This window comes from Mugil cephalus, chromosome 7 (genome assembly GCF_022458985.1).
Source record: "Mugil cephalus isolate CIBA_MC_2020 chromosome 7, CIBA_Mcephalus_1.1, whole genome shotgun sequence".
Taxonomy (NCBI): domain Eukaryota; kingdom Metazoa; phylum Chordata; class Actinopteri; order Mugiliformes; family Mugilidae; genus Mugil; species Mugil cephalus.
In genome coordinates this window covers 10,840,686-10,851,223 of record NC_061776.1, presented here as the reverse complement: position 1 = coordinate 10,851,223, position 10,538 = coordinate 10,840,686, and positions in this window count along the sequence as shown.

Here is a 10,538-nt window from a genome sequence, read left to right as displayed (position 1 = left end):
GCAGCACGGAGGTGAGACTTTTGAAACCCCCCCACCCGCTCCGTTCCACACCGACCCCGCATTAAAACAGCCAGAGTCTGGCTTCCACAGAGCCAGCGAACATGTGTCCAGACGACCGGCGTAGCTTTCAGCAAGTGTTATGGAAACCCACCTTTTAAAAATATGCAGCTCACTCCGGCTAACATGGCAGGAATAATGGCTACATGTGGATATAATTGAGCCAGTAGAGCACCGAGGGGATGGGCCCCCAATTTATTAGCTGTTAACACCAGGAATCATACCAGTCCCACTCGTCACACCACCACACACACGCACACACACACACGCATGGCTTCACCGACTGTGAAAATGTTGTTTTTTTCTCTCCAAAGTGCAAAGAAAGGTGGTTTTTATTTGATAAATGAGAATAGGCAAGCTCTCAGGGGCCTGAAGTGGGCCACTCTGAACTCACTGGAACATTTTCAGACCGCCCTTTGGACGTGTGACAGATCCAAAGCGCTGGCCTGGCCTCGACGCACATTATGAAACGCAAGTATTGGAAGTATTTTCTTAATGCCTCACAAAAACCTCACCGCTTTTACACGCTTTGTTGTTGAGAGTTAGACGAGATAACTGAGGCCGATCTCTCTAAAAGATGCTAACCAGCTCTCCAGAAAGTCCCTGATTAACATTTCATTACTCAGCTTAACAAAAACAAACCCTGGGTTTCAGCAGAGGTCGGGCGCTGGACAGTTTCTTTTAGAAAACAAGACGGACCCGGTGGTCATCATTAAGCTAACTGATAGCCGGCTCTGGCTACATCCTTGGAACATAAATATGATTTTATCCTCTTCAAGAAAATAAATGATCTTACGCCCCATGTTCAGAAAGTCAGCCTCCCACTTTAAGGCTGATCTCCTGACTCCACGTAACACGGTTCCACTGATAATCACTTCTGACGGTGGAAGGAGAGCCGTACATGTTGCGCTCCGCCTGCCCTGATTCCTGCCCCATCTGGTGTCAGCGGGTCAGCTCAACCGCTCGGTCAACACTTTGAGTATGATGACACTGTATAAAGTAAAGTCTATCCTGCTGAAAACTGGGGGAGGCCTGTGTTCTTTTCCTGTGCGGTGCGACAGCCTCAGACCCGCGCGCATTTGAACATGCCGAACTAAACTGTGCCAGCTGTTCAAATAACATAACCCCGGCCCCGGACACAGGTTCCCCATTGAAGCCACGCTCCGCTTGATTGAGTGATCCAGCCTGCAGTGCACTTTATAGTGTACACACCTCGAAATGGCGACATTTGTAGAAAGCCTAATAAAAACATTCCTGGAGCGAGGAATGCTCCAGGTATTTCCTCTCCTACACCTGGTTACCATTCCTTAAGTGCACTCGTCTGTTTTCACAGAACCGCGCTCTTTCAGAGAGGGGATATTGATCCTGAGCGCGTGAATGGCGTTGTGTTTTGCTAAATGGGTGACATTGTGTCAGGGCCTTGAAGGGGCCCCGGGAAGGGGGGCCGAAATGTTTCAGGAGCTAATCGTAATCGCGACCTGTGAATTGTCCGGGAAATGACTGAGAGTTACAGCGTTGCGATTATTGGAAGTATGCTGCGGGCTGTCGTCATCGTGTGTGAAATCCAGTGGGAGGCAGTGACAGGTCAACAGCTGAGGAGTCAGCCCCCGACGAGGTCAGGAGGCCACGCTGGGTGTCGCTGAGCGTATCTGGTTGGATGTGACAGCCGCTGCAGCACGCGCTACGTGACTGGATGTTTACAGGGACAGTTACTCAATCTCGGGCATCGTCGTCAGATATTTTCTCTAAATACACAACCGAGTTGTCAAATTACTCATGACGGGATCTCAGAGGCACGGCCAGGAGATTCTGGTAAGGAAGATGATTCAGCAGCTAGTGCAAACTGGTCGACCCCCATCAGGTCAACGGCAACAGAGAGGAACTGTACCTAGTCATCTTCAGTCACTCTCCCTGCGCTGAGACGCGTGACAGACCACAACTTAACACAACTTAACGCTGCCATCATCAAAGATCAAAAATAAAACAAGACTTTTATTTAAGTCCAGCTCAGGCGTTTCTGGGTGGAGTTTGCATGTTCTCCCTGTGTCCGTGTGTGTTTTCTCCACCTCCAAAGACATACTAGTTGGGCTAACTGGTGACTCTAAATTAATCCTAGGTGTAAGTGTGAGTGGTTATTTGTCTCTGTGTTAGCCCTGCGATAGACTGGCGACCTGTCCAGGGCGTACCCCCGCCTCTCGCCCGTTGACAGCTGGTATAGACTCCAGCAACCCCCGCCACCCTTGTGAGGACTGAGCGGTTGTAGAAGATGAGATGAGAAACCTCCCAAGCGTGAGAACGAATTTGAAAATCACAGAAACTCAAATCTCCACCGGGTGAAATCTGTTCTCACCTGCGCCCCGGGGACAAAAGGCGTCGCAGCTTTTTCTTGCAATTTGCTGAGCTGCACTTTGCACCACTCACTAACATTAAATCTGGACAGTGTTAAATGAATTGTATAAGTATTTGAGGATGGCTGCAGCGTCGGGTTCGAGTGAGTTCTGTGTGCAACGAGTGCTAAATCAGGTTCGTCTCTTCTGTTACAGTTAGAGCAGTTAAAGGGAGTGTTCAGCTGCTGAGGGTGGATCAACAACTGAGTAATTTAGATTTTTGGGTTTGGTTGCAAAAAGGCAGTGGAGATAACAACCTGTGGTTGTCAAACAAACGAGATCCGGTGTGTACCGACATTTTGGCACGCGCAGAATTCATATTTTGATGTGTCCTTCTTTCAGTCTTAGCCGACTGACAGGAATTGGTGTTTGTAGTGTGGTTTTGTGAGCTAACCAGGTGGGTCCATGGTGCACAGAGTGATTCCACACCAATGCAAAATATTCAGTTTGTGATGTGTGAAGTGTGCTACCTCAACGGAGAGAGTGGTTTGCTGAGCCACATGTCGGTTTCCTCTCAACTTTCAGCAGTTTCTTTTGTGGCTGGTGCGCAGTCCCCTGATGGAGCCTGATTTAAAATCTATACGAGGTATTTACAGTTGGAGGATTTTCACCTATTTTAAATATGGTTGTGCTGTGCTACTGTAGCAGAACTGAAAATACCCACACATTTGCCGACATTAAAAGTCAAAGGCGGCTTTGAAAACTCCCCGAAGGACTGAAGTGACTCAAATTACTGCTGAGGCTGCGACTCTAATTGATTTATTTACTACACCTGGCTTCAATAAACGGCACCAAAGTGCAGGTTACTGGCGTATTTAACACTTCAACTAAGGTGTAATTAACCCACTGTAATAGCTCAGGGGGCCTCACCCGACTGGTTAACTTCAAACTCCCCGTCCTCCCTGCAGCTCTTTAAAAACCTGTATCTCTTGTGTCATCTGCGCCTCTTCGCTCACTTCCTGAATGAGGCCCACCGTGATCAGGTTATAATTTATTTGCTTTTCGTGGGGGGGAAAGAGACGGCGGCCGCCTCTTATCACGTCTGAGGAGCGACGGTGAATGAGAATCAAAGGTGAAATTTAAGTGGAAGACAGAATGACGATGATTATCTGGTTGAGATCCAGCACATCTCGGGGGCCAGTATTTTTCTTTCTTCTAATATGTCACGGCAGGGTCAGGTCTGTTGTGAACGGCCGCGGTAATTACTACAAGGACTGGCTGTTCCCTCCAAGTATTTCACGCCGACCCTCGTGAGTCCCTTATTCATCAGCTAAATGTTCCTAAAGTATGCGATCACCTCAAGCTCGTCACGCTGACTAACGAGTGTGATGTGGTGTGCATGCACACACACACATAACCACTGCTTACGGCACGTGGTTCTGTGATAAAGGAGGGAAAACCGACATAGTGCAACTCTCACTCCTTCACATCTGAGGCTGTCACCGCTCTGCAGAGGCTCCTCCAACAATCAAAGGCCAAAGGGGCTGCTGCTCAGAGGCATCCGCGAGCTCGTGACCTCCGCTGAACTCCGGGGTCCCCACCCTCTCAACCTTGACTGACCGCTTAAAACTCACCTGAGCTCTGCCTCGAGCGCTTATCAGGCCCATCGTGTTTGCAGCTCAGCTCAACTGTCAGAACCTGTTCTCGCAGCAGCTCGTCACGAGACCTGTTGCCAGTGTTGTCCTTCAGCTAACTGCTCAGATAATGACTCTTGGCTCGATTAATGCCTGTCTTGCTTTTGTTCCCATTCAAGCCTTTGCACCCGACGGCATGCCCGGGCACCGCTCCGCAGCGGGACAGGTCATGTACTTCAACCTGTGGCAGGCTCAGGGGATAAACACACTTGATCCATAAATGCATCTGCGCTCACGGAGGCAGAGCCCCGGAGCCCAGGGTGACATTCTCAAACGCAGCTGCTCTGTTTAACCCGGGGCAGACAGAGCGCAGGATTAAAGCATTTGCTAATCTACCTGTGGAGCATATTATGCAATTCAGACATTCTTTTGTTAAAGATCTAGATGCGTTCTTAGACAAAAGGCCTCCATACACACACGCTTTTCGAACGCTATTTCTTTGAGGAACTGCAGTGTATTCCAGTAAGACAAGAATCCCAGATTGATGTGCTCATTTTTCTTTTTTGTTTTACGTGCATCTGTCTCTTATGCAAATGCATCAAATATAAATTCATTCTGAGGAGGTGGCGGAACATTCTTCTCAGTTCTGCTTTACACCTTTAAAGTAGTGACATGCTTTAGCCTCTCAATGTATTTTGAGTTAGTATTACAGAGGTGTGCTCTGGTTTAATGCAGCTGGTAACCACTTCCTGTTTTTCAAACAGTGAATCTTCTCACAGTTTGGCCATAATTTCCTGAAGTGTGTGTTTCGTGTGTGTAAGCGCAAGCATATGTGTGTTGTGGGTTAACGCAAAACTGAGGTGGCTTGCATGTTTGCAAAGAACAATCACAGTTCCTCTCTACTGCATGTGGTGCACCTTTCTGAGCAGCAGATAGCCCGAGCTGACACGTTCGGGCTTTTCGCTAATGTGAACCAACAAGTTTTTTTTTTAATATATATATATATATATATATCCGCGCGTGCAGCTATGCAAGTGTGCACAGCTTCATGTGTGAATGCGATGTTTGCGGTGCGAGTTAAAAAAATGTTTCCATTTGTGTGCGAGTGGCGTGTTTGTTTATTAATAGTAAAGAGACGAATGCAGCATTAACCATTCTGGCCTCTAAACGTTCCACTCGGCTCAGCTCACGTGTGAGATCTGGTCACATTGTCTCTGGATCTCAGATGCTCTTTTTATTACTTTGTCTGCGGCAGTGTGGACCTCACACTGAGGCGCACACACAATGGAGATACCGCATCCTTGCTGGTGCTGAGGCCCATGACAAATGTTGTCTTTCAAATCAGAGATTAACCGAAGCACATGTACACCAGTTGTGCCTATAATGTGTTTCTTGCCGGAGCCAAGAAGACTGCTCGGTCTCAATATGTTTTTGTAGAGTTGAGGTAGACGGTGTGAGTTTTTTAGTATTTGCCCGTACCCCATTGACGCGCAAAAGGCCTGTGGATATGCTGTCGGCCTTAAAATGCACGTGAAGGCCTCACAGCTCGTTCTATACACCAATGGCGAGGGATTTCAAAGACGTCCCGTTCCTTAATCTTGCGCCTATAGGTCTGAATTTGCTGCTGTTACCTGTGGAAACCGGAGCAAAGGGAAAGAAAGAGTAAATAATCTTGCGACTGCATCACTCAGGTGGCCGCATGCGCCACAAGCTGGAGAAGTGGGCCTGACTTGTGGGGGGGAAGAGGTTCTCCACATGGTTTAAACGCCGAGATAAACAGTGCATTTTGCCGAAAATAGATTCCCTTTATCTCTCCTTGACCTAGAATTTGTGCAACCACACTGAGGGTTTTCTCTCCAACCCTGTCGTTACCTGCTGCTTAACAACTGAGGAGAAATCTGAGATATTTAGCGGCTGGTAGCTCATCCACGAAAGCCCCTCCATTCAAAGTCGGGAGGGTGGGCCCCAAACAAACAGAGGGTCCTTCACCAAAAAGACTGAATAAACCGTCCACTCGCTTCCTGAAATATCCTCATCGCAGGAGAAAATGGGGTTATAATGGAAATGTATGGCAGGGTGTGTCGTGTTATGAGAATCCCACAAATTACGGGCTGGTGGGGAATTGTTCTAATCCAGCAAACCAATGCTGCGGAAGCCGAGCTGCCATTTTGGAGAAAGGGAAAGAGTCAGTTATTTCCCGAGTCCAGGCTGAGATCTGATGGATCAAGCTGGAGAAGCTGTGTGGGCCTGTCGGTGTTCTCTAAAGGGGAAGGGGACCCCACAGTTTTGAGGGTTTTGGGGTTTTTTTTCTGCATCCGTGAGTGTATGAAAATACCTGCATGTGAGATGGTAAGACTCAGAATCATCGTGGAAGTTATAATTAGGGTCAGTTCTTATCCAAATACGCCTCAGATTCATTTCTTCTTTTGATTTTCCATCTCTCAGCAGGAAAATTTGAGGAACAGAGATCAAAGGTAGCGCCGTTTAAGTAATTGAAGATTACAGCGATGTGCCCCGTTCTCTACTGAGTAGCTCTTTACTAATAATTCACAGCGCTGGACTCGGGCCGGACCTTTCATCAGACGCTCAGACGCAGCGATGTCCTGGATCATGTTGTGTTTCTGTGCCTCGCTGCTTTTCTTGGAATGTGCGCCGGCTCTTTGATTGTTCTGTTTCCTGTGATTTCAGAGGCCCTTTGTCTCTGCGTGGTAACTCACTAATCAGGGAACTCCGTCATAGCTCCCCGTCGCTAGGGCCGCGCTCCCCTAATGTCACCCTCTGTGTAATGATATTTTTGGCTCTGCTCTCATGCCTCTCGCAGCCCATTGAATCAAAAAGAAACGGAGAAAAGTCAGGAAAGAACAATCACCTTTTGGAATGTGCTAGGGCAGGAGGGAAAAAAATGAAAAAGAAGAAAAAAAAGAGGCATTGTGGCACAAGTGGCAGCTAAAGGGGCAACTACTCCGTCACGAGGCTCAGATCCAAGTGTGAATTACTGTAAAAAGAGAAAAAAGTAACAGTAAATCCTTCTCAATGGGTATTTCCTCTCACCTCCATGTGCCTCCCGTGTGATTTATGATTCATAATATGATATGTTACAGGCTACTGGAAGATAAATTCGTGTTCTTAAAATGTGAGAAAGCGCACATGCCAAGACTGGGGAATCAGAATGAAGTCAGGTTTTTTTTTTTTTTTTTTTTGTGCACTCTGGGTTTCCCCCCATCTTCTTTTGCTTAGACTGTGGTTTCGTGATGTGTTATGGGATCCATGAAACAACAATGAAACCAGATGTGCTTAGTAATGCGACTATGTGCCGTCTTAATAACTTTGCAGAAGTTGAGCCGCGCTCACACCACGCAGTCAGTGTGAAAACTTTGTGCCGTCTAAGCTTTCTGGAAGGCCTTCAGTTCTCTTATATAGGTCCTCTTAAAATAACCCCCCTCCCATTGGCTGAGAGCAGTCAGGACACTGAATCACATCAGGCCAATTAGAGAGTAACACTTCCTTTACCGTGAAAGATGTTTCCTGTTGATAGTAAATGTATGGCCTGCCGAGGAGCAGAGAAGGGGAGGGAGGGGGTGGGGGGTTGAAACGCTGCCAGTGTTTCCCTGACCTTTTGTGGCCCTTCGCTGCGGAAAAACTGATGCTGTTGTTGGGCCGAGGTGTGTGTTTTGACTGTGTGCATCCGCGAGAGTACAGTAGTGGTACTTTTACTGGGGTGTAATCTCGAAGTTGTTCTTTATCTGTCTGTCTATCAGAGCACAACTTTTCAGAATAGGATTTTATATAAAAAAAAGAAACTCTTTCTCCGCCCAAAATAGGTTTGGATACATTGCACTATTAATAATAAAAAAAAACAAAAAACTAAACAAGCTCCCTGCTACTTACACACTGACCCTATACGCAAAAATAATTCATTCCCAGGAGCTATTTTTCGACAAAACAAGCACATGTACTTTGGTACATTTTGCTAATAATACTCATACTACGATTACCTTTTCTTGAGCAAGAAGAGGGAGAAGTACTTTTAGAGAAGCTGTATTTTTATCACTATTGGTGACACACACACACACACACACACACACACACACACACACACACACACACAGGCCTGGCGAGAGAGTGCTGCCTGAGCACACACACATATGCGACATGGATGTGCTGCGAATGTGACTCATTTCTGCCTTGTCACGTCTTCCTGGTGTCACCAGGGAGACGTGAGAAGACCGGGCCCGGCCGCCGTCTCTCGGTGCCGGTGCCACGCCAGGGCGTCGTGTAGGCTCTTGCCGCGGCTCTTGCCGCGGTGCCACGCCGCGCTCAGATCGACTGAGTCAGATTGCATTCCGGGGCTGTAATTACGACGGCAAACAGATCTGATGTTTAACTCTTTGAGGCGCGAATGTTGTGCTCTTCGCAGCCGTCTAAACAAGCAGAAACCGCAAGGGATTTTTTTGAACCGGTTTTTGATGTTTGTGAGAACCTACGGCATTTTTTTTAAAATTTTTCTTCTTCTTGTCGTCATTGTTGTTGTTGTTGAAGTTTCTCCGTGCCTCTTTAAGCGCGTCCCAGTGACCAGTCCCACACCCCTCACACCCACCTGCTCCTGCGGCCTGCAGAGTCCCAGGCTTGTTTACCTCTAATGGTGCTCACGCCGCTGCAGAGTTAAAAAACCGAGGGGCCCAACGGCTGCGGCCACAGGTTGAAGGAATGTCTACCGTCTGGACGGGAAAATGTAATCAGCTGAGATCAGCGAATTAGAGGCCAGGTTTCTCTTTCTCCCTTTGCACTCTCACTTTCCCTCCATGTGCTTCTCACGCATGCAGGCGCTCTCACTTTTTCTCTTCACACATACACACACACACAAAAAAAAAAAAAAAACTCTCTGAGATGAAGAAAAATGACACCTTTTCTTTCAGCTCGTTCCTCTGTTTTTACATACTTGGGCCTGGGGTACAAGAGGCAACCTTGTGTTTTCATGTGACAAAACACACAGGGGTCTGTGTGGATTCGAGAGAGGTGAATGGCCCAATTCATCATCTGGGGTTAGGCCTGTCTAAACCTCATCTGGGAGTATCTCTATCTACAGTTAAAACGTGCGACTGTTGGCGCTGTCTCTCGAGCTTAAGGGAACTACAACTCAGTCCTGTCCTCCGTTTTGACGGATGACTTCTCTGGAGAGTCCAAATTCCACAGTTAAAATGCGGTTTCACCTAAAAGCCCGCGTTTCTCAGCGAGAGCTCCGGAGCGGCGCGGAGGAAACGGCGCTTTGCCTAATCCTTGGGCGATTTTTGGCCGTGTTCGCGAAAGGCAAACATCGGAGATGAAGGGAACGTGCGGATCCTTAATTTTAAGCAAATGCCACCGTGTAGATGTTTAGAAGGTCCTGCGTTCTTGTATTTTTAATCATCTTGTTACACGTTGATGTTTAAGATGTGCTGACTGGCAGTAAAAAAAAAAAAAAAAAAACTCTAGTTCCTGTTAAACACAAACTAAATTAACTCTTTAAAAAAAAGTGACAAACATAAAAATATGTGTGGCTCAACAAGAGCAGCAGCACCACTTATTATGCAGTACAGGCCACAGTTGTCACAGGATTGTGGTGTTTCCTTCCTGTGTTGTACCCCCCTGCTCCTCTACCAGCCTCGCAGCGTCTGCGCAAGCGTCTTTGGTTTGTGCCACACCAGAGAAACACAAATAAAGGGCCTTGTCGAAGAAGCCCAGGTAGCCACTTCATGTCTTACCTGTCGGCTTTTTGCTTCTTTTTAATGCACAGGTCGTCAACAGGGGGTCAATTTAAACCTCCTGTGCACAGTAGGCCCCGCCCCTATCACTGCTGAGCCAATCACGCTGCCATATTAGCAAGCGAGAAGCTAACAGTGTAGCCACGCTACTGTTGCACGTTTGAAATAAACAAATGAATATTTGAACCTGTGTATTATTCTAATAGCTTAATATTGAATGTAAAATGATGATAATAATGTATTTTTATAAATAGCACTAGGCCGAGATTAATATAGAACACGTACAACAGGCACATATAATAGCCTGAAAAACATTGAAGACCCCTGTTTTAACTTTGTTTTACTTTTCCCATGTCAGTCCCATTCTTTTCAGCAGTACTCATTCTGAGTCCCTCCTTTCCAGTGTTGGATTCAAGCTTTGCACGTACTCTCAAGGGACGCACAGGAAATGAAGCATTCAGCAAACTTGTGTGTGCGAGTGAAAAGCTGATGCATACCCGTGTAGTCTCAGAAGACAATGGTTCGGTTCAGTTATTATCTCATAAATAGAGATAAACGCAACTTTCTTGGCACACAAAATTGGATGGAATAAAAGAAAAAAAATATCTGTTACATATCTGGAAAAAAAAAGCAGCTAACGCAACGTTTGCTGCCCCCAGTGGTCGATAAATGCACAGTTTTTATAGTGCACTCACTATCACTTTTGTCTGTCACCAAATCCACATCTGGAGGGTCATATTTCACCTAATGTAAAGCTATAAAATGAATTTCTATGTAAA